Below are 25,026 nucleotides of genomic sequence, written 5' to 3' on the forward strand. Positions count from 1 at the left end.
TTTGCACCGTAGAAAGTGTGCAGTGGGCGATGCACAACAAAGCACAGCCGGACTGAAAGTATGTATGCGTGTACGTATATATATAACTTATGATGCTTTTGTGGCACCGCCTTTGGGTGGAATTTTTTTAGGTGATTTGTTTTTAGTAATGAGCCGACTTTTTGCCATCCTTGCGTCACATCTGGACCGAGATGCTCAGTGGTTAGCAAAAGCCGAAGTAAAAAAGTTCTAATTGGAACTGTGTTTTGTAAAGATTATTTTTCGTTTTTTTTGTTGTTGTTCTTAGTGTCCCTTAGTCATTGCTTTCACAACTCCACGCACTTCCACAGCACTGGTATTTATTATTGGGTGAAATGGATAATCCGACATATGCCTGAAATCGGAGAATTTTTACGAAATGCGACTCAACTCTCCAATACTTTGCAGTAATTTGCCTCACTTTTTTTTTCACTCTGATATGTAATGTCTTTGATTACCCATCACCACTACATACCTACTATCGTGATCGGTCACTTGGGGCAAGAAATGACTGGATCTACGTAGAAAATTGCGTCACGAACAATTTAGAGCATGCTGGAGCTCTGCCTTCAAAAGTAGAACGTGACCGCGCAATCAGGCTTCGTTCGCATCGCCTTCTGAGTGACTAGCCTGGCTTTGCCTCTCAATGGACAACGCAGCCATGCCGCAAGAAAAGGATTGTCTGTGCGCGTGACACTCGCTAATTCAAGCTATCCTATAGAATGATTTGTATAGGTGCTGTAGGGAAGTTTACACTACATAGGCAAGAAATCTCCTTTTTGCGAATTGGTGAGGTACCCACTACTACGCATCCGGAAGGCAACCTGCACAGCTGCATACGTTGCTGTTGCTGATGATTAGCTATACCAGTGTGCTTTGTAATGAACGGGTGTGCCTTTAAACCAACTACTCGTTGCGCAGTTCATATGCTTCAACGCCTGGTGTGATGGCTTCTACGCTGCTGCCATGCAATCTTTGCATGCATTAAGGACATTCATCGCACTACAAGGCATTCGCATATGGTGTTTTTTGAAGTACTTTCAAACACGAGCAATAAGGAATAAAGTGTGGCCGTGCCCTTGTGGTAGAACACCAGCTTGTCACGTAAAAGTCCTAGGTTCGAATCCCACTCGAACAAAGTGTTTTTATTATTTTTATTTTGAAGTTTCGTTTATGGACAACGCTGATTATTCACTCGCAACCATCGACGTTGACATTAAGTAATAGCTGAGTGACTCGGAGGGCTAGCGGAGGGGCCAGTGGAGTTGGCGTCTCCGCTCGTTCGCATGGTCCCGCTGAGCCACCCAGCTACTAATCTCTAATGACACCAACGCCGACATCCTAATTTCTGTGAAGCGTAGCTCATTGTATAAATGGGGGTAACGCACAAGTGAAACACCAGGTTATTTGAGTATATGTCTCTTTATTCGCTCAGATGTGGGCAACATTGATAATGCATGAAATGTATTATGCCCAAAATATAGTTGCAACGACAAAGCTGTGGCTCTGAAGTGTTTCTTTAGAGTGTATATATGTGTCACCATAGGGCACATGTCAGTAATGGACCCTTTTCACGGGTGCCTTCTGCGCATGTGCACCGGAAAAACTCTGACAGCGCCTCCCCAAAACATTTTTGGTGGCCCGTGCCTCCGAAATTTATCAGCGTGCCATCTCGGACATGTGCTCAGGGCCCTCAGTCGGAGCTCGTGCGCATGCAGGGCTGACACGCGCACTGCGGCTGCCCTCGCTTGCCGTGGCGGGGCTGTCCGCGTTTTGCTTAGTTAGTTACGCCTGCAATGTACGTAGTGGTGTGCAAAGCGCTCGAGTGCTGGCAATTTATATGGCAATAGGTTATGAATGTTACATTTCTACAACTACGAATAGCCATAACTTGAAACACAGTTCGCATTGCTCCTGTAGAAAGCTGCAATCAGAATTCGCATTTGGCAGTATCGTAATCGCTGGTAAATGTTTTTCACTGCACTTTTAACTTTATCGATTTCAAGAAACTTTGAATGCGTATTCTCACAGGTACAATAGTGATATTTGCCAAATTATACAACTATAAGTCATTTAGTCTTTCTTAGAAAACCAATTTTAAAAAATGGTAGTGAATTCTGGAGTCACACTTGTAAACGTTGGCCACTCTTTGTATGCGACGCAAGTTTCTGCTCTTTGTCAAAATCGTGCCTTGTCCAGCAGATGGATACAACGCGCACTTTCTTCTATATGGCACGACAACGATGCGAGCACAGTTCAGTTTTTTCAGCTGCATACAGTGGGTTAGTCGTTGTTGACGTCGGTTCTCGCAATGCTCCTTGACTTGAACTTGACTTGCCACTACCTTCAGTGCAATGTTTGAAACGTGTTTGTGCTGCATTGAAGGTAGCGGCAAGTCAAGTTCGAGACAAGGAGCTTTTCTGGATATTGAAGTAAGCATGCAAAATAGTGAGCAACAAGGAGATCGATTCGGAGCATGTCAGATGCTTCAAAAGCCAGTGGGTTGAAATCAAAAGATGATGCTTCCGTGCTCCCAAAATTAGCTGCAATCATCGCTAAACTTGTCACTTGTAAAGTTCAGACGAGCTGGCGCAGCTTCATTCCGTGTTGGATGGCATCGCCAACTTCCTTTTCGCGTGTCAGAAATATTTACACACTGGCTAGCTGTGGCAGTGTGCAGCGGATTTTGTGACGTCACCCGATGCCTACCATGGAGGACAGAGCAGCTCTCTGTTTCAGTTTTGACTCATCATTCATTGCTTCATCAAAATTATTCACGAGTGTCTGGGCAAAATTACCTACCCTAACTGTTGCAAGACTGTCAATACTATTTGAAAATGGCATTATCTATGGTATCTCAGTAGCGACGAGCGACAAACGAGATCGGTCGCGTCGGGTGCAACCACATGTTGACGACAAACTACCATTTTTGCTAGATTGAAAACTATATCGTGCATGCAGATAAATTGCGAAAATAACTTTAAAAAAGTAAATGAATGACAACATGCCAAGTTCAATCGTGCCTTGTGTGGAAAAGGAAGCCACAAAAATATTACGCGACTTTCTTTGTCGCAATCTTTTGTGTCCCCGCGACAGCAGTATCTGCTGTGTCTTCATGCGGTGCCCAGAAGCGTACGCTAACTTTATAACAATGACAATGCTGACATTGCATCAAGCTACTGCCGAAACATCAAACGAACCGGGATAGCAAGTTCAACTACAAAATACGGCCGCTGGCTCATTGTCCGCGTGGAATGTGGCTGAAAAGTGTAAAGGGTAGGAAGGTAAATGGCAGGTACAGCGGGCATCTTTACGGTAGCTCGCCCACAGCCGTTGTTTGCATAGCCGATCTTCACCAGTGAGGGCACGCATTCTTAGGAGTCTGAACAAAGGTTTATTTACATGATGAGAAAGATGAAACTGTACAAAGATTCAGCCACTATTTACAAATGACTTCGGCTTTTATAGCCCGTCGTTTTCTGTACACGTCAGTCCGAAGAAAGCGGTGACCACTCTTGCCGCGAATTAGGTGACGTGAGGTCTCAGTGGTCCACCCACCAGAAAGGGTGCAGATGTTGGACCACTCAGCTGATGAGAAAGACGGGTGCAAATGTCCAATGGGTAACACAAGCGCACCCCACAATGACGCTCCCGGCCCATGCCTTGAAGACTTGGCAGGGTGAGGAGATAGAGTCTGGTGGAGGGGGAAAGGTGAGCTCCTCTGGCGAGAAGATGGACGCTGACATGACTGGGACCAACGGTCCATGGCTGCATTCAAATACAGTGTTCTGCAACTTTCTCTAACTCGGCAGGCCAGTTGCTCAATCCCTGAGAACTACGACTGTGACGCCTTCCCGTGCTTCCGAACTGTTGGTTATTTGTCACGACCTGGCGAAGGCGACAATGGCTATGTGGAAAAGTCGACTTCACGAGATCTGCAACAGTGATGCCATCTCACGCTGTTCGACCTCACTCAACAAAAGGGTTGTTCGTGGAGCTTTGTTCGAGAAGCTTTGTTCGAGTTCACCGATTTGCGTCAGTTTTTGACGAAAGTGCATTGAATTTAGGTTTCGATGACCTTGTGGCAAAGTGCGCCAAGGTGTACAGCACCCTGGACATCACTGCACAAGCCATTTGCAACATTGAATCTAGAATGCGGAAGCAAAGCATGTGCACACAGTGATACATGTACCGGGCTGGTCGAAAAACGGCATCACTGTTCTATGATGTGTGCCACATGAAGCTAGAGACTGCTACATTCAGCCTCATTAAACGCATATGCTACCCTCATGAATTCAAGTTATCAACTGCACCAGGGAAGTACGGCAAAGAAAATGAAGTGAAAGCTTTGGAAAAAATAAAGCTTATCACAAATGCATGCCATGAAAATCTGTTGTTCAAAGACACTGGCCTTTTGTTGTAAGAACAGCACTTCTTTATAGGTGCAACACCCGACTTGCTCGTACAATGTGCCTGCTGTGGTGTAGGGCTTGTTGAAGTTAATTGTCCGTAGAGCATGTGAGATGGAAAGCTAAGTGAACTGCTACACGAGAGGAACATCTATATTTCTGAATAGGATGGCTCTTTGGAACTCTGAAAAACACACAAGTACTACTTCCAAGTACAGGCTCGGTTGTATATTTGGCACCGAGAGTATTGCGGTTTTGTTGTGTGGAACAAAGAAGAAATAAGTGTGGAAAGAATTGTTGCCACTGTACCATTTCTCGCTTCACATCTGCGCTTTGCAGAGGCTTTTTTTTTTTACTTAATGTTGCTTGGACTTGTGGGACGTCGGTTTACAAAAGGTTAAGAAAATAAACCATCGGTGTCTGGTGGAAATGTTTCCGCATCTTTTGCTAATGTACAAAGTGACAACAGCCCAAGTACTGCCACTGCTAGTGGCGAGTTATGCTGTGTTTGCAAGGGTCCCGAGAAAGGAGATATGATTGCATGTGATGGGCCAAGCTGTCCTGTGCTGTGGTATCACTTTAAGTCTCTAAGACTCAAAAGAGCACCAAAATGTAAACAAAGGATTTGTGCAAAGTGCAAGAAGTCACTCAGCACATTTTTGTGTGAAAAAGTGCAACGGCATTAGTTTTCTGGACTGTGAGTGTATTGTGCTTTTAGTGAAGACATTTTACGGAATCGTGATGTAACTCACAGGCTTTTATTTTAAATATTAGTTCATTCATTTACAATGCACACAATGAAATCATTTCTTCTGCATCATACATTTATAAGCGTCACAAGTTGATGTGATCAAAAATAAAGCAGTACTACCTGGCTACACATTGTTAAAAGAAAAATCAGGAAGAACACAAGCAAGGAATGCTTAAAACGTGCAAGCACTTCATAAGTGATTGTTACCCATCCACACCCCAAAAAGTAACATGGCAAGCAAAAGCACACTAATGACAGATGCCTTCTTTCCTGAACAACCTGATGAAGATCTTATATAAAAATATATATATTACAAGTGTTGAGAATGGCCTAGAACATTTGGGTGCATCAAAAATGAAAAGTGATTTGTATCAGCTGATCTCAATTTAGTAGCATGTTGTAGAAACAAAAGAAATAGCATAACAAGCTACTTAATATCTTTATCGCAGAAAGAAATGTGTAAATATTCACTAGAACTAGCTGGGCCAAAGTAACATGAGTGCCCATCCAGACTGGTCGACTACTATTCTGGTGCTGTTAGACAGTGATGCAATTCCGTATTCAGAAATATTCAGTAGTTCCAAGAAAGAAAAATCACTTCTTGGCCCCGGCAGCCATATTTCAATGGGGACGAAAGATCACCCATGAGCTTAGACTTACGGGCATGTTAAAGAAGCTCCGGTCGTCAAAATTTAGAACGACCTACTATTCTATGCTGCAGAATCATACTGTGGTTCACATGGAAGGACAACGATAGACATGGGACACCCAGCGCCTGTGTGTGCCACGTGTATCTTTTTCTTTGTCTTTTTGAGCACTGCGAGTCTCAAGTCACACCAACACACCCAAAACACTATGTTACTGCTCATAAATCATGTGACTCTGTCACCTTCAGTGCCAGTCATTACTATTAAAAACAAGATTTTTTCAGCTACACTTTGAAGCACTGTTCGCAATGTCTAGAGTAGGCACACTCAGGGATAACTTCTGAAATGCTGCCATTGTCTACCCAGTCAACTACAGCTTGCAGGACACAAAGATATAGTCGAAAGGCATGCCTTATTTGCACAAATTTGTAAGTGCACAGCACACACGTGCGATCTTATCGATTGGAAAATCTCGCATGCGAGTTTACTTTCAAGACTTCAACAGGCAACGCTCCCTTGGGCACTGTGTATTTGATGCGGACCATGGCAATGACTCTACATGAATTCGGACGGTTGGGATTTTCCTTATTTTCTCCCCATCGCCACTCGTAAGCTGACGCTTTTCATTGGTGAAGACAGTAATTGCAAGCGTAGCATGGCACATTCCAACACTTTCAGAAATCAAGAAGCCCCTGTCAGCCAACACCACATCACCATTCTCGAGGCAATCGAGAACGCCGCACTGCTGCAGTGATGGCTTTGTCACTTGCTCGTCCACCATAAGCCTTTCATAGGAAACTCGCGAAACCTTGAGGGCATAATGAAAGCAGGAACTTCACAGTGTTTCTATGTTTATAGTTTGACCATGTTTCTGTCCGAGGAAGTAATAAGCTTGGCCGATCAATGAAAACCTCAGCTTGGCTGATCATTGAAAACCTCAAAGCAGTCGAGAATCACTCTGACCTTTAGTCTAAAGTTTTCAACATAAGGCCATGGGCATGGTTCTCATCACTTGCTCTTCGTCGGGCCATTTCACAAATGGCCCGATTCTGTCATTAAACAAACCTAACCACTTATCACAAACCCGTGAAGCAGTTGACAGCGTCACAGAAAAGTCATATGCCAGGTCCTGGTACTGGCACCCAAGCCTCATCTTCATCAGAAAAAGCATCCTTTGTTGAAACTGTGTTAATAAATGCCTGATAGTGTGAAATATGGTGTTTCACAATATCAAACAATGACATTCACATAAAAAGTGATGGCAGGCCTGTATGAAAGGCAACTTTTTCGTCCTTGCCGTTCAGAGAGTCTGCCGAGAAGCTTGCCGAAGAAGCTGCTGCTGTTGCCTTAGACAGCTATTGTTAGAGGAACACAACCTTACGCCCGATTTCTTCAATATGTGGCCCACAGAGGTTGGTGTCACAGGCCCGTTAATTCGGGAGGCAATCGCCGGGCTAAATCCAAGGGCCGAAGTATCGGCCCCCCGAACCGCACCACGGAAGCGTGGACAATTTAGAAGTGGTCCTTTTTGGCGCACCAGCGGACGCCGGCTGTGGCCCAAAGAACAAGTCAGAGCCGAGAGTTGTTAAACAAACAAATTATATTCTCAATAATGGCAGATCGAAAACAATACACAAAAATTCACACTCCACAATAGTTGCATACAATATGTCACCAATCAAACCAATCAAACAACGTACTACACAGTACAATCAGCCACTCTCGAAACAACGGACACAGACAACAATACGCACTACAATGCAGTCGCATGCATTGAACAACCAAGACACTTAAAGGCTAAAGAGATAGAAAACCTATTCAGTCCAAAGTTCTTGGAACAAAAGTCTGGATGATACTCTTCCGAGAATCACTCACTCAAAGTCCAGCGTTGTTGTCGTTCCGCTGCCCCTGAAGTTTTGTCTTCCAGGAAACCTCGCCGAAGTTTCTCTTCCAGGAAACCTCGCGTCTTCAAATGGCCACTCTCCAAGCTTCAAACTTCTTCGCCGGAAACCCGTCGGCTTCCCACACGCAGCTGTTGCCACGCGTCTTCGCTCGATAGCGGTAAACACACGCTCTTGCCTGTAGCTTGAGCCTTCACCCCTCAGGTGGAAATCCTCTTCTTCTCCTGCTTTGTCCCTACGGACAAAACCTTCGCCGACTACATGGCGGTATACCCTACGTGCTCTGGCGCTAACTTCCGTCTTCTCCTCCGAAGTTTCTCTTCCAGGAAACCTCACTTCTCCTGCCTTGTCCCTACGGACAAAACCTCCGCCGACTACACGGCGGGATACCCTACGCGCTCTTGCGCTAACTTCCGTCTTCTCCTGCTCTCTGATCTCGGCTGCTCGATTAAATACCTTCCGCGCGAGATTACAGAAAATTCTCGTCATTTCGTCGGCGCGATACGCAGTGAAGGCTGGGGAGGGGACGAGACGGCTCGAAGGCCGTCCGCGATGGATGACTCAACCCGGCATGACCACGCCTCTTTCCTTCTAAAAATTTCGAGCGTTTGCTCGGCCGCCGATGTGGGGTGAGGAGGTTCGTCGGCGAAGCCACGCTTCCGAGAGGAGAGGTAGCGTGCCCGGGGAGCTTGTTTTCTTTTTTCTCTTTTTCTTTTCACCTCGCGGCGTCACTCCGGCGTTTCGTCGCGGGAATTTGGCGGCGCGCCCTTTTTGAGCGCTCGTTCTGTGACAGTTGGTCTGGCAAGAAACTAAAAAGTAATAGAAGATAATGTTGTCTGTAGGTCATGAACACTTGAAATGAGCTTTTTGTGTTGTAGCATCATTTAAAAAACATACTTTCACAAATGTAGTGATGGTTTGCATGGAAGCAACCCTTTACACAGACCAGATTATTTTGCCTCTCGCTCGTGCCATGCGCCGGGTGAGCTGCTATGGGATTTTAGGTTGTGTCAGCTGATGCAGGAGACGTCCCATCGTCATGAGTAGATCCATGCCCATGACCTTTAAATGCATCAAATGTCATCAGTTTTTTCTCAAGTTACATATCGAGCCACATTGAGAGAGAAAAACTCGCGAGATTCCGTACCAGCACTCGTCAACATGCGTTGTGAGCTCTCTTTCCGGCAACAGTAGCCGCGGACTTGCTCTGCGAGGTAAGTGCATACCCCATGTGCAGTGATGGAGCCCAGGCAGGGTTGCAGTAGTCAAAAAGTTGGGACGATTAACCTGAAAGAATAAACGCATGTGAGAGTCTCGGTGGATGCCCCGTAAATAAAAGGGAGCCGGGCGTGCTAGACGCGCAGTGGTCTCGCGAAGTCGCAGCGGAGCACTGATACGTTTCGCCTGGCACGTAGGCTAAACAAAACCACCAAAAAAAATTCCGAAAGCCAAGCATAGTTTGCATACCTGAATGGAAGTGGCGAGAACACACGTGGTGCTTGTCGGGGTTGTCCTGTAGGCCGCGTCTGTTTATGTGCGCGAGCCATTCACGCCAGCTGTGCTCAGACAGCTCTTTCGTCTTATCGCGCTCATTCAGGCGCCCTTTAGGTATTTTGTAGAAGCTGCAGTCATCCTTTTCGGTCAACAACTTCTCAGCCTCGCTTTGGGTGTAGCTGTTGCAGCCAACAACCACACAGTGCACCATCGCGCCAGCACTACCAGCACCGCTCGCAGCGAGGGCTGTCGCGTACGTATCGAGGGTCGGCGGCTCTACTGCTATGACTTCAAATTGGCGGACTACCCCCAATGCACGGCGCCGCCGCCGCTTGTGAAAGCTCCCGTAACTCTACATTGGGGTAAGTTGTGGCACCATGACTAGCTGCGAGAATTTGGAGAACTAAAAAAACCAAACAGTCAAAGGCAAATCCGGCGACTTGAGCGGGTCGATCCAGAGTCACTGGAAAGATGTATCTGAAGTCCCTCCTATATAAGGGACCTTAGATGTATCCTAGATATGTATCGAATTTCCAGCGCCTCCCTCTGAACGTTTCTGCCCCCAACATGGTTTTATACTGCCTCCGTGATCGGCCAACATTAGCCAAGCCACGATGTCATGTGTGACGTCCCGTTGTGTCATCTCTTAGTGGTGTCACATAATTTAGAAATCTGTGGCGTTATGGTAACATCCTATAGGTTGACGTCATCACGTGATAATGACTTTTCGCATAGTTTGTGTCGACACCACTGACTCTCAATTCTTGCGTTTCATGAGGCATCTCAAGCTTCCGCCCTAACAAACCCCTACACCACCTCTGGTAAATTTTTTGACATTCTGAGTTAATGCGCCCATCGAGTTCTGAATGCCGTCTCGATCAACTACGCTCGACGCGGCAGTTGTAGAAGCCGCGGGCGTCCCGCAAATTGCAAGAAACAGTCCCTTCACCTCTAGGCATTTGCCGTGACGTCAATATTGTTGTCTGATCATGTCATCCACAAAAAGAAGCTGCTTTTGGTGGTGGTACTGGTTAGAAGATCAGAAAAGGCACCTAACTTCTGCAACCCGGTCGGGAGTACGGGGTAGTCCCGAAGTTTTTCTGCACGCAGGTACGTGCGCTGGCTACTCTTCTTCGCACGGCGAGGAGGAGCACTCGGCCAGGCAAGAGATAGGAGCCGACGAAAGGAATATGGTGAAAGAGAGAAAGAAACGAGCGATGGCCTCTTTCATGTCATCAAACGCGCGTAAATCTGCTACTACGGCACCGTTTCGAAAGAAAGAAATCTCACGGCTACGTGTCCGTTGCAGACTCTACGCACACTGCAGCACCACAACTAAATTTAAGCCTTTGGGTGGTTTAGGGGCACTTCAAAGGTCATCCTATAAATCTCATAGAAGTGTTCAACGATAATGTGGTCTTGATAAGATCCCGGTTTTCGCATCGAGCATGTCTCCATCCATCTTCTCCTTGAGCGACCGTATACCCCGGCGTTGGCAGTTTCTCTGTGCATTACTCTTTCAACTGCTGGTGTTCCGTGTCTACGGCGCGGGCACTTTTCTAATTGTGAATGGTGTCTTAATGTGCGAAACCTACGCCTCACTGTCGCTCATTATTAAATGTGTGAAAAAACAATAGCGGCTACGACGCTGAAACGAACGTGTTTCACTCTAGGAAGGTAAATTTTGTTCAGGTTATTTTTATTTCACTCACGGAGCCGCTGCTCAGTGCTCGGCACGTCGTTTCATCTTGTGCTTCAGTGACATCGCGTGCTATCAAAATTTTTCGCTACCACATTAAGATGCTTCCTTGTAAACCAGCAGCACCTGGTTCTTCGGTAAAACTCAATTTTCGACTTTCTGCCGCTTCATCAAAATATCACCAACAAATGTGAATAAGTAAACGAATACTTACAAACTCATTAACAAAGTATAGATACGACACTCTCAAACATTCAATTCACACACACAGACAGATAAAAATGATAAAAAAAACAGCTTCTTGCAGCTGACGTGCTTGTCGGGGCTCTCGCTGAAAGCAGGGCTTCGTCGACCGGTGCATCTCCGCGAGCTGCTGATTGCATTAGCAACGGTAAATGTGGTGTGGACAGACGAGATGTGTTCTTGTCGCAGCTTGAACACGCATCCCTCCTGCATTTATTTTAATGCATTCAGGTGTACCGCTGCTAATTTTTTTGCTAACAAACCAACATCATCATCATCATCAGCCTGACTACGTCCACTGCAGGACAAAGGCCTCTCCCATGCTCCGCCAGTCAACCCGGTCCTGCGCTTGCTGCTGCCAATTTATACCCGCAAACTTCTTAATCTCATCTGCCCACCTAACCTTCTGTCTCCCCCTAACCCGCTTCCCTTCTATGGGAATCCAGTTAGTTACCCTTAATGACCAGTGGTTATCCTGTCTACGCGCTACATGCCCGGCCCATGTCCATTTGCTCTTCTTTATTTCAGCTATGATATCCTTAACCCCCGTTTGTTCCCTAATCCACTCTGCTCTGTCCTTGTCTCTTAAGGTTACACCTACCATTTTTCTTTCCATTGCTCGCTGCGTCGTCCTCAATTTAAGCTGAACCCTCTTTGTAAGTCTCCAGGTTTCTGCTCCGTAGCTAAGTACCGGCAAGATACAGCTGTTATATACCTTCCTCTTGAGGGATAGTGGCAATCTACCTGTCATAATTTGAGAGTGCTTGCCAAATGTGCTCCACCCCATTCTTATGCTTCTAGTTACTTCAATCTCGTGGTTCTGCTCCGCGGTTATTACCTGCCCTAAGTAGACATTGTCTTTTACAACTTGAAGTGCACTATTACCTATCTCGAAGCGCTGGTCTTTTCCGAGGTTGTTGTACATTACTTTCGTTTTCTGCAGATTCATTTTAAGACCTACCTTTCTGCTCTCCTTGTCTAACTCCGTAATTATGAGTTGCAATTCGTCCCCTGAGTTACTCAGCAATGCAATGTCATCGGCGAAGCGCAGGTTACTGAGGTACTCTCCATTAACTCTTATCTCTAACTGTTCCCATTCTAGGCTTCTGAAAACCTCCTGTAAGCACGCGGTAAATAGCATTGGGGAGATTGTGTCCCCCTTCCTTACACCCTTCTTGATTGGTATTCTGTTGCTTTCTTTATGAAGCACTATGGTAGCAGTTGATCCCCTGTAGATTTCTTCCAGGATGTTTATATATAGTTCATCGATTCCCTGATTCCGCAGTGTCTGCATGACGGCTGATATTTCTACTGAACCAAACGCCTTCTCGTAATCTATAAAGGCTATGTATAGTGGTTGGTTATACTCTGAGCATTTTTATTACCTGATTGATAGTATGAATGTGGTCAATTGTTGAGTAGCCTGTTCGAAATCCTGCTTCTTCCTTTGGTTGATTGAATTCTAATGTTTTCTTTACTCTGTTAGCAATTACCTTTGTAAATAGCTTGTATACTACAGAGAGCAAGCTGATCGGCCTGTAATTCTTCAAGTCCTTGTCATCTCCTTTCTTATGTACAAACCAACAGGGAGCTAGCAAATGATGATAGGCTAGTTGCCATATTCTTCTCATATGACGACAAGGCCACCTTGCGTAAGTGTCCCGTAAACCGAATAAGGTGAGTTTTTGAATCTCACTGTGACGTATTCTCGTTCTTTCTTTTTCCAACTTTGTGAGCCTTTTATTCCGTTAAGCAGAAAGTGGTTTGTGAATGCGAACCGGTTACATTCGGTAGCTTGAGCCTCCGCTTATCCTGGTGGGTGCCTGCCACACATACGCGCTGTCATCAGCATCATTATAGCTTAGCTTTCCCGTGGGCAGCCCAGGCTCGTGTTGCGCCTGGTGCTCCTGCTCGTAGCCAAATCATTCCACGACATCCGTCAGTGCCTGCCTGCCTGCCAGAAAAAGCATAGACGAAGCACCGTTTTTTCCAACAGGGCCTGACCAGTGACCGGGTATGCGGACCCGCGCTGCCCTCAAACGCGCCAGAATGTTCAGGTCCAAGGCCTGGACCAGACAGTTCCGTCCAACAAGGATCGGTCCCAGCAACCTGCTGCCACACTCGGACCAGTGCGCCCCTCTCGAGGTACGACAAAAAATAGAGGAAGGTGCTTTTCGTCGCGAGAATTCGAAATATCCGATCGGAGATGCAGCTTCCAATCTCTACTAACAAAAGATAAAATTCTGCAGACCGCACAGAAAGCGCTGAGCGAAATGCGCGCATCTGGATTGTCCCATAACCATGACAGCACCACGACTATGGGTGGGAATGAATGTTACACTGCCACCGACTCGTATGAAGGGGATGTTGCGGCACTGCTGTGAGTAGTTCTAAAGATTAAGGGCTCCTACGATGAGGATTTGCTTTGCCGCGTACTTGGACCGTCGCAGGAAGAATATGTGATCCATGCGTATGGTACCTTGAAAGCCCTTATGGACCATCGGCCGGAGTTCTCGCTATTCTTATGTGGTTCGCATATTTTTCTGGGCAACCAAGACATTGAAATTCACGAATGGCCATTACATGATCAGAAGAAGCCTATCCCCGGGGGCTATCTACCTGGTCCGAGGGACGGCGGCAGCCGGCATGCGATCGTCGGTGAACCAGAGCGCGAGCGTTGCAGCTCGTCGAGCAGCAGCTACTACGAGTCGGCCATCGAGGAGCTGTCTGAAGAAGAAAAACACGAACCCAAGGACGCTTATTGTCAACAACTGTTATCTCTTTACCGCTCATGAGGTCTATAAGCAGTGCGAGAAACATCAGATGCCACAGCACAGACAAGGGAGTTGGACACGTCTCGTTTCCTGGAGTTGCAATCGGCATTACAAATTGGAGACACGGCTGCAAGAGTTACTGGATATGTCCGACGGAACCAGGTCAGCGAAGCTCCACTTGAATGCTGAGCTACTCGAAAGGCCTCAAGCTAATGCATGCACCGATGTATCCATAGTGTCCAGCCAGGGAAAGGCAACAGCGAGGAGCTGTACAGATAAGCAGATATCTCGCAAGTCCGTATGGTGAAGAAGCAACTGCCAGACCACACTGAGACTGAAATACGAGAGGCTTTCCGCCATTTGCGCCAAAAGGAAGGTGGATTATTTGGCATGACCTTAAGCGCCATCGTGGAAACAGTGAAGGAATGCGAAATCTCCGCAGAAAAACTCGCCATGTTGCACCTATTGGTGGCAAAGTGCAAAACTGTTGCATTTCTTTTTTTTTTCACATATTTAAGTCTGTTTCATGAATTCATCTTCAAGTGCTGTCCAGTTTTACCAATTTTCTTTGCATACATATTATTCATGAAATACATTTCCTAACCTTTCATTTTGTGTGTGATTATTTCCTTTGAAGTATACCCTGCGCAACCGCTGGAGCCCACGTGGCGTATCTAGTGCAAATAGTTCGTTTTAACAAAGGTGCTTCTGAATCACCCAGACGCGGGCGGACGGACGGACGGACGAACCGTTGCTGCAGCCGCCGGTGTCCATAACCACTGTCGCACGAAATAAAAAAAACCTGGCTCCAAGGACGCAGTGGGGCTCGAACCCGGGTCCGCTGCATGCCAGCCCAGTATTCTATGACTGAGCCACGTCGGTGCTTGGTACTTGTTTGCAAACTTACCTTAGGCAGGCTTTATGTTGGGAAATGATTTGATTGATATGTGAGGTTTAACGTCCCAAAACCACCATATGAGTATCATCTAGAACCCCAGGTGGTATCATAGAACCCCAGGTGGTCGAAATTTCCGGAGCCCTTCACTACGGTAGTGGAGGGCTCCGGAAATTTCGACCACCTGGGGTTCTTTAACGTGCACCCATATCTGAGTACACGGGCCTACAACATTTCCGCCTCCATCGGAAATGCAGCCGCCGCAGCCGGGATTCGATCCCGCGACCTGCGGGTGCTAGAACACATTCAACATAGCGTGTAGCGTGTTTCTTAGTGCGTGCTTCTTTCTTAGGCCCTTCTCTATTAACCCTGCGACATAGCCTTGCGAGCTTGTCGCGTGCGCAGAACATGACTCGTACACCTATTTTGCCAGCGACCTTCTTTAGCCTATGGGAAACCTCGCGTACGTAGGGAATAACAGTGCTAGAATGTGGTTTGTTGAGTAGGCTGTTACCCTATCCCTTATCAGGCCCCTTATCAGGCACTCTTAGTGACGTAAGGATAGTCTCGGCGATGGAAGTTAGCAGGGGAAGAGGAAAGCCTGCTTGTTGAAGGCGATGAACTTGCTCCAGTCCACGTGCTTTTGTCAAGCCGTGCAGAATCACAGAATAAGAGAGGTGTCACAATTGGCGAGCACTGCATAATGCTTTCACATACCACGCTTTTCGTATCTTCGTACGATTATGCAGAGCCTATAAATTCGGGCTTATAGTACAGAGGAAAGCACTGATATTTAACTCTTTATTCTGACATCAGCGGGAAAGCAGGACACCCACCGATGAAGGGCTGGCGGTGTACGGGTGTACAACTTCATGTCGTGCCTGTGGGAACTCCGCTCCCCGTTGATTGTACAGCGAAGGGACACGTGGCGCACAAGAATAGCTTGCCGAGGGCACACGCCGCGGGACCCCCGCTGAGCCGGCGACGCGTAGCTGCCCGTCCCATTCGGCGCTTCTCAGGACGCATTCGCCGGAGTCTTTCTCTCTCGGTTCGTCCGGGCACATCACCGAACTTGGCCACGCATACCCACCGCGTACGAACCCGCGCTGCCCGATGACTGACCGTGCGTACGCTGCACGGATTCACTCGATCACCGCTACCCACGTGCACATGGGCAGCATTCCCGGCACTGCACATTGCCGTCTCTGGTCGCCCTGCTGTCACGTGCCAATGACGTCGCCGTATCACCGGACGATGGGGCTTGTTTGGCTGCGATACGGCGCATGATCAGCCCCGTTGCTGTCTATACGACCTCGCTATTCGCGTCGAACTGTTGCTTCGCTGAGCGCACGCTGCATCGCACAAGGACTGTGAAAACCCCCGACATGCCCCAAGCAGTGCGTGTCGGCGACAGTGTTAAGCGCTAAGCCACCAGCCGTGGCAGCGCTCGACGCAGCTTCCGATACAACGGCCTAGCGGTCTGAGCTCGGAAGTGGACTCCGTGCATGGAGTGGGCCGGGGACGTGAGCAGCCGTGGTGGCAGTACCCACGACAGCTGCCATGAATCGCTACTCGGCGGACTGCGCTGCCCTTGCCGGCGCCATGGCGCCCGTCATGTGCGAGTTGGCGCTGCGCATCAGGTAAATGTGTGTGGTCACGTTGCCCGAACCTTTAGCCGTCCTTTGTGCGTGACGCTCGCTGCCGTGTCATCACTTCCGTCAGAGTATTACTTTCTCTGTCACGATTAGAGACAACAGTTTGCCTTCTTCCCCACCAGTGGTACCTGCTCACTAATAATTTTCAGCACTTGCAGTGTCCAAGTTACACGACCCGCCGCTGTGGTCATGGCACTGTTTTCCTGCAGTGTGCGCGATCGCAGAATCGAGTCTCGAAATGCGCAGATCGCATTCACATAGTGTCGGAGCGTACTAACGCGCGTTTCATATAGTTCGTATGCGTGCACACAGAACTACAGGTGACCAAGGTTAAGCCGGAATTTTGACAGTGCTGTGTACCTTGTTGTAGTTCAGTCAATAAATTGTTTGGGTTTAACGTATAAAGTCACAATATAATTTTGAGGGACGCCGTAGTGGAAGGCTCGGAAATTTTTCACCTGTCGGACTTCTTTCACATCCATTAATCATACGGTGGTTTTGGGACGTTCAACCCCACATATCTATCTATTCTTTCACGTCCACGAAAGGTCGCAGTGCACGGGCCTCGAGTATTTCCGTTTCACGGTCGCGACCATTACGCTACCGTGACAGGTTTCATATATAGTTCATAATGTAGTATAGTGGTAAGTGGCATTTGTTCTTACTAAAGTGTACAAGTATTTGACATCCGTCATGGTAGCGTATGCAGTAAGGTGCTGAGCTCACGGATATGCCATGGTGGTGGGGGGGGGGGGGGGGGGATCAGGTGCGGGGGAGTGAGTGCAAGTACAGGGCGCTGCGATTGAAACACGATATTCGGAACTCCGGCGACTTTTTACGCCCACGCTGAGCGCTGGTGACGCCGCGACCTTAATGCGCTGAAACTCGGACCATGTGGGACCTATTGTGATCGAACTTCTCACCGTGGTAAGTTCAGCGCCATCCGTCGTTGCCAGCTTCCTTGCGTTGTCCGAGTATCGTGTTTCGTTCCCCGAGCACAACTTGAATTCAGGTATCATTGAAGGAACTAGAAATAGTCAAAATTAAACCGCAGTATGACACATGCTCAGCATCGGGACTTTAGGAAGTTAAGCTCCAAAATTTAAAATTAACTGAAGACCTTTGACATAATTGTGAAAGAGTATCTTGACGGGCTGGCACTTTGTTTTTTTTTTGTATTTTTCTCTCCGAACAGGCTGATCGTAAAGGCTGCACTTCGGAACGCTTTTTGAAAGATGTAGCGCTTAATAATGCTTACCTGAAGTTTACAGGGTCAAATTCCGGTCGCATTGCGGTATCTGTGAATTTGCACTTATGTGATCGTTAAAAAACCCCAGGTGATCAAACATGCCAGGGCTCTCCACTATGTCGTGGTTTTGGGCCGTAATAACACCGAAAATATTTTTTGGGAATAGCTATCGGTCGATCAAAGTGGACGAATTGCGGTTTTGATCAAGCTTGCAGCGGTAGCTTTCTGGCGTCACCGAGGCGCACCGCATGAGCCTTAACTGTGATAACCGCGTCGCTCAAAAGCGCGCGCTTCGGTTGTTGGTGGACGAATAAAGAACCGCGCTCTGTCGATTGCCAGTGTCATCGCCACTGGGCGCTGTGCGCAATCGCTTTCGTGATAGACCAGGGAAGCGTTCAAACACAGTATTTTGAAAATTTTTTTTGCCTTTATCGCGAATTTTAACGTTCTGAATTTTTCGTCTAACATATTGAAAATATTGCTGGTTAACATTGTTTGAAGCCGATAGATGTCAGCCCTGTACGAAACGGGGTATGTCAAAGCCCCTATTCGCATATATTTGAGTATTGCAGTTAGTTTACACTATGCCGTCGTGTGATGCCACTTGAGAGGCCAGCGTTTTTCACGTATCTCTCTTGCGATACACAGTAGCCTTCTTTTAATTTAAAACAACGCCTGCCATGCGCTGAGCCAATTTGCTGAAAGCTGCAGCATTCAATAAGCAACGCACGTTCGTCAATATCGTGAGCGTTTCAACGCAGTCATGGCGACAGCTGATATCCTGGCACCTTATAGCGTGGTAGCCGCGGTCTGTCCCAATTGAAATCGCATACTGCGTGCACGTGCTATGCGTCTCGGGTTAGCCACGCCCTGTTGCACAATAATGCCGAACTCTGCTGTAAATGTTTGTGAATGCTAATTTTTGAGACCGAAAAGTCAACGGAGTATTGTGTACTTTTTTTTTTCAATAATAAACCTTGTCTTTCCCCATTGCCATGAAAACAGAGTTGACATCCCTGCATTCACAAAGTTCGGCCACAACGTTGCGCATGATGTGCAGTGGCCGCAAAGTAATACGGACCATGTATAAGCGTGTGACAAAATTTCGCTCGGCGCCGTATGCTATCGAGCGCATTTCTCTGCATGGTAAAGAGGGGGAAGCGCGCCTATGGCGTCACCAAACAAACTTCATTTTAAACCGCTACTTCTTCGTACTCATGCCCCGCCGCGGTGGTCTAGTGGCTAAGGTACTCGGCTGCTGACTCGCAGGGCGCGGGTTCGTATCCCGGCTGCGGCGGCTGCATTTCCGATGGAGGCGGAAATGTTGTAGGCCCGTGTGCTCAGATTTGGGTGCACGTTAAAGAACCCCAGGTGGTCGAAATTTCCGGAGCCCTCCACTACGGCGTCTCTCATAATTATATAGTGGTTTTGGGACGTTAAACCCCACATATCAATCAATCTTCTTCGTACTCATTTCACTATTGTCATCGTGCTCTCCCTTTGTGTATGAGTGCTCGGTTCATGGAGGCGAAAAAAAAGTAAATTGACGAGCGCGCGCGTCTATAGCGTCTGCAAGGCAACCATCCTTGGAAGCCACTCTCCTCGTGCTCCATACTCTTGTAACAATTCCCAGAATGCTCCTGATTAATTTTTTCATCGATGGGCTTCGAGACTGTTAGATGACGCTTCTTTCAAAATCCATACTTTTCCTCCATTCTGGCGATTCATTGCACGTCAGAGCTAAGCTCTCTAGACGGCTCGCCACTAAACGGCGCAGACGGCAATCTGCGTTATTTGTGTCTAGTTGTACATTTACCTAAAATAAAAATTTAACATTATGGCCGTGAATTATCAGAGTGAAGACTCAAGAAGACTATGTTTCGCCACCATAAGTGCGTCTGTTCGATACTGAGACCGTAATGCTCGTGGACTCCGCTCATTATTGCGAGAGATGGACGGATGAATTTTATTTGGTCCTTCAGAACGCGCTTTAGCCCGCTGCGGGCCGCTCCCACGTCGGAACAGAAAGACCAAGTTTGTAGTCTGCGTCGCGGGCCCGCTGCACTGCCCATAACTGTTGTTCCGAGTCCGGAGCTTGTAATAGCACCCTCTAATTTTGACGGCGTGATGGCTTCCCTACAGCGTGACGCGGGGCGCTGCTAGAGCATATATGTTCCAATCTAGCTATATTGTCGCAGAAGGAGCATGTATTAGTTGGCTGTGTTTCGGGATCGATTTTGTTCGATTGCGTGGGGTTATGGTACGCCCCGACCTGAAGAAGCCCGAGTGTCAGAACCTAATAAATTTGGTAAATTGACGAGCGAATAGATCTTCACGGAAGCGGTATGTGCTGCTTTCAAAACTATTAAAAATTCTGAAATATTTCAGTAATATTACCTCAATATGCATGCAAACGCATTACATGTGTCATGTAGTTTGAAAAATCAGGACGCCCTCAAACGCCTTTCAACAAACGGAGCAAGAAAGCGAAAAAAAAAACGTTTTAGTTGTGCAGGTCACTGCAGATGGTACCACTGTTATATAAAATGATGTGAAGTAGTTAATTCAAAGCAGTACTACCAAGAGATTAGACAGTGTAAGCGGTTGTGTTCTAGCGAGAGAAGTTTGGCTCCCAGCGCGACGCAGGTTGGACTTCCAGTTATCTGTTTTTATATAACGTGGTAAGCGTGCTATTCGCCAAGCTTTTTTTCTTCACTTTTATATTACTTGTGTTGCTTGCAACATGAAATAATCGATAACGTTTTGAAAAATATTCGCTCTTTCAATGACTGAATGATTAGCATAACATTTGACTCGTTATTCGCAAGTTTAGAATTTTTGCTCACCCTTACTGTACAGCCAATGGTATGGCTTTGGCAAGCTGGAGCTCACTCGTGCACTGTCGTTTAGTGTCCCTATATACGCGTAAATGTGGTACACATCCGACGTCCCAAACGTAGTGCTAGTGATCGCCAGTTATCTGACACTTCGTGTGCTGGCGGCTTCGACAATGTTGTCCCCGTCTTTGACGTCGTCGTATTTCTTTAGAGTAACTGTCTGAACCTGTTTCAAACACTTGGCCCGCAAATATTTCGCTATCCGCCCGTTACGTATGCATGACTGTCTTTGTCCTATATTTTTCAAGGGACACTAACGAGAAATATTGACTTGGTTTAGAACACTAATGCCCTAAGTTTCACTGTCATAAGTTCATTATTAGGGGAGAAAATCAAGGCTGAAGTTTTATTTTTAAATTCCGAGCCGAAATTTCTGCGTGTGCTGTGACAAATTGCAAGATGTATCTTTCGTATTTTCGTAACATATGCTTCATGAAAATTTCTTAAACTTCGTACGCTTGGTCTACGTCGCCCACAGATGACCATGCATTTAATATTTATCGATTAGAAGCAACATAGAACCCAACGGACGCGTGCAAAATTTACGTCACGGTGTTTTGTGCGGGAATCTCGTGGTGGCGTCTTCAGCCGCGTGTTCTTTTCGCCCGTTTACTCGCTTACCAATTCGTCGTGTCGCGGTAAGAGTGGTGTTTTCGGGACGGCGGAATGGCACTTCACTAATACGCAAAAAATCTCGTAAGAGACGGAAGTAAGACTTCATATTTTGGAGTCTGCGTCCATATTTGTCATTTTGGAGGTCGTTACCGATAGGTTTCTCGAAATACGACGTCAAATCTGCTTCTGACGTCAGCCATATGGAAGATATGCGAACGTCGTTCTTTCAAATGGCGACGTTGGCTGACGTTTTGTTCAAACTCCACCGCACTCCTACCTTCTTTACCATCCCGGCCTTCTCCGACCTCCTTCGCTTCACTATCAACATTAAATTTCGTGACTGCGGTCCGCTACTTGAGGTGAGTTTAAAACGCCTGGCCTAAACTCTGACTTGCTCCGTGCTTTCGGGTTTTGTCTGCCTGTGATGTCATAGCGCTTACATTATCACAATAGCGCCCTGAATCTCGTTGTCGCCAGCATTCAGCGTCAGGCCGATCGATCTGCGATGGTGTTTACATCTGCTGTCGTTGATAACGTTCACGGTTACGTACAGTCTGTTTCACACTTGGCGAAATCTCGTAGCGCGTGGCATCGCGATGCGGCCATAGTGCGGCAGTCGCGCGCCGGTAGCAGCCCGCGCATGCGCAGACGCTTCAGAGACGTACTGCTGGACGGTTGAACCGCGGCGTCGGCTACGACGGCGCTCGCTGGCCGCATTGTCGGGCAGCGGGCGAATTTCATCGTAACTGCGGGGACTGGGCCGATATCGCTCGCCGCGTCACTGTACACCTCACTACCGTCCAAAATGAGCGCAATCATCGATGCCGCTGGGGGCGACGTAATAAAGGAAGTAAGCTTCACGCGTGCATTTCGGCGCCGGCGAGTGCTGCCTCAAGTAATGAATGCCATTGAGAAGAAGCACGCTCGGGTCGCTGTCTTGACATTCCTGAACTCGTTAGTTTTTATTGTGTTCAACCCGCGTAGCTGTAGAGTGCTTTACTTTTCTTTAGCGTGAAATAAATACCGCGCACGGTATGTGCTCATTAGTCTTCCCCGTTGCAGCGTACTGTGGTGCACACACAAAGAATAAATCCACGTGAACGCACTCTGCATCGCAGTGTTTCGAAAGAGCAAACAACGTACGCTGTGAAATACTGTTTTTTAGAAGCCCATTATCGCCGTAAAGGTTGGCATCGCACAACGTTTCGTACAGAATATCGGCCTATAGAGGCTGCAGCAATGGTGGAATCAGCCGGCTGCCCGACGATGTGGCCAGGGCGCACAGCTGTCGCAGACGATGCGGTTTCACACCACGCACCTCAGGTGCCTGCGCGAGCTGCTGCCGGCGCACGACTGTAGCGCTGGCTTCACCGCGATACCATGCGCTCTGACACTACCCCCAAGCGTGAAACATACTGTACTCAATACATATATGGTATAGGGAACCAATGCTCAAGTTTGTGCTCGCGTCGGATAGGCGCCGCCGGCGAAGACGGTTGGCTGGTTGCCGGATTCGGCGGCGGCCAGGGCACGTGCGTGCATGCCCTCCTCATTCATCCCGGAACACTGCAAGTCATTGTTCCGAGAGCTCTGCGTGTGCATGAAAGCGGGGGTAGGCAGTCTTGTTGCGAACGAAGACTCCCTAGATATTCCCAGTAACGAGAAGAGCAGTGACACCGCTGGACGTTTTTGGCGCGTGTACAACAAAATGTGTACAGCGATACGGGCTTCCCCTCATATGACTACTTATTGCTGTGAAGCCAGCTTTCAAGTAATTTGCTAGTGATATGCAGACACAGTCGATATCATATTGTCAATAATGACAAATGGCTTTCTGTGGTGTTCAGTGTCCGTAATGGTGCGCTGCTGAACTAAAGGAAGTGTTGGAATTTCGGGGGGACAAAAAGGAAAGAGATCAAACACCGCGTCACTACGCGTTCGTAGCAGCGACAAAAGCGCTATCAAACATGCTCAGCGGGATTTCGATCGCATACTCACTCGTTCATGTCAGTCTATGTGACATCTTACGTCAAGTATTATGGTGACATGTCCAGCCGTAACTGTAGAGCTAATTTTCATGCACATGCGTTTCTTTTGTCTCGCAGCACCCCTTAGTTAAAGGCCACCACAATGCACTCTGACAGCGCTTATGTAATGTCCCTACCGCTTATACTGCTTATAGCTCCGCTTTGCCCTTCCGTTTTCCTTTGTCTGGTCCAGACTATAGGAAGTGTATATTCATTGACTCTGCATGGCTGGTGTGTTCAACCCGCAAGCACAGCACAGCCCTTCGTCTTGAGAGCGCACTCGTTTGGACAGCTTCACTTCATTAAATGTTGCTTAGCGTTTAACGTTGTTTGGCGTTTCAGGTACAAGTGTGCGTTGTCTTTTGTTCGCAATTTAGGAAACAAGCAATTTTCGTATCCAATTTTGAGCACCCAGAGAAAACAAGATGGCTGATTTTGAAATTCAAAGAACAATGTGTTCCGGAATATTACAGCAGAAGGTCAGAATGAAGATTTCCTTTCACATGCAAGATAAAAATGTGCAACAAAAGGTAATGGTGTGAAAAAGAGTAAAACGAAATTGCAAGTTACTGTAAAAGCATAGAAGAAAAAAAGCATCTTTTTAACGCTCTTTCTGGACAGATGTAATTTGTAATTGTCGTGGTGTGTGTGTGTGTGTGTGTGTGTGTGTGTGTGTGTGTGTGTGTGTGTGTGTGTGTGTGTGTGTGTGTGTGTGTGTGTGTGTGTGTGTGTGTGTGTGTGTGCGCGCGCGCGCGCGCGGAGTCACTTGAAGTTACACGCAGTGGTATAGCTAGCTTAGCAGCAAGGAATGTGTCGCGCTGCTAAACTCGAAGACGTGGGTTCGATTCCCGGCCACGGCTGCCACATATCAATGGGGACGAAGAGTTAGGATAGGGTGCGCGTCCAAAACATATCCCCGGCCCCTCAGTGTGACGTGACTAGTAATCATATTGTGCTTTTGGCTCGTCACACTTCAGAATTTCTAGATAATTTTTTAAACTTAAATTTACGTGTTCGACATGGAAATTTGTCGCCTATCGCGCGTTTCGCTTCTGAACCCCGCCTTACGCCAGGGCTGCAAGATATCGGTAGTTTCGTTTAGGTGACCCGTCGTTGGGCTTAAATGCGGATGCGTGCGATGTGGAGGAGTGTGTGCGGGTGTCGATCGGGTTAAACGGTGCGCTACCAACCAAGCAGCTGTCGTTCTGCAGGTGTGCCTATGCCCGAGAATATTTATGCACATCGCTGAATTGCGCGTTCTTCTTGCGCAAGTTTTTTTTTTTTTTTTTTGCTCGAAGTCTCGTTGGTGACAGCGTCAGCTTTGCCTGGCAGAAGCTCCACGCTGCATCACTTGCGTGGCTATATGTGCGTGACCTGCCCGAGTTTCCGTCGACGTGTTGCTCGGCGCGTGTGTCATTGGCTCTCACGTGTATGTATGTGTGTAACGAACATCGCTGCATTGATTAACGCTTGCATGTTTTCAGACAGGACGACGCATATTGGCATGTGTGGCGGACGATTAACGCTTGTAAACGTTCTAAAAACTGCGCGTTGGCAGCTGTGAGCGACAGCTATATTGCCCCCGCCCCCTACACGAACGCTGACCCACGTACCACATAATATATAAAAAAGTTGAGGCAATTCAGCTAGCATCTTTGGCTGGCGGTGGCGTATCGTGGCAAACATGAGAAGTTTATAGCGCCGACTTTTTATCTAGTTTCTACATTTAGAAAAAGTGTGCAACGTGAATTA

At 47.4% G+C, this 25,026-nt stretch overlaps 1 protein-coding gene across 3 annotated transcripts in view; it reads left to right on the forward strand.

Moving 5' to 3' along the window:
* Nucleotides 1-25,026, forward strand: part of LOC119161478 (guanine nucleotide exchange factor VAV2) — a 253,021-nt gene that overhangs the window by 134,936 nt on the left and 93,059 nt on the right. The window lies entirely within an intron of this gene.

Source organism: Rhipicephalus microplus, chromosome X (assembly GCF_043290135.1).
Source record: "Rhipicephalus microplus isolate Deutch F79 chromosome X, USDA_Rmic, whole genome shotgun sequence".
NCBI classification, from domain to species: domain Eukaryota; kingdom Metazoa; phylum Arthropoda; class Arachnida; order Ixodida; family Ixodidae; genus Rhipicephalus; species Rhipicephalus microplus.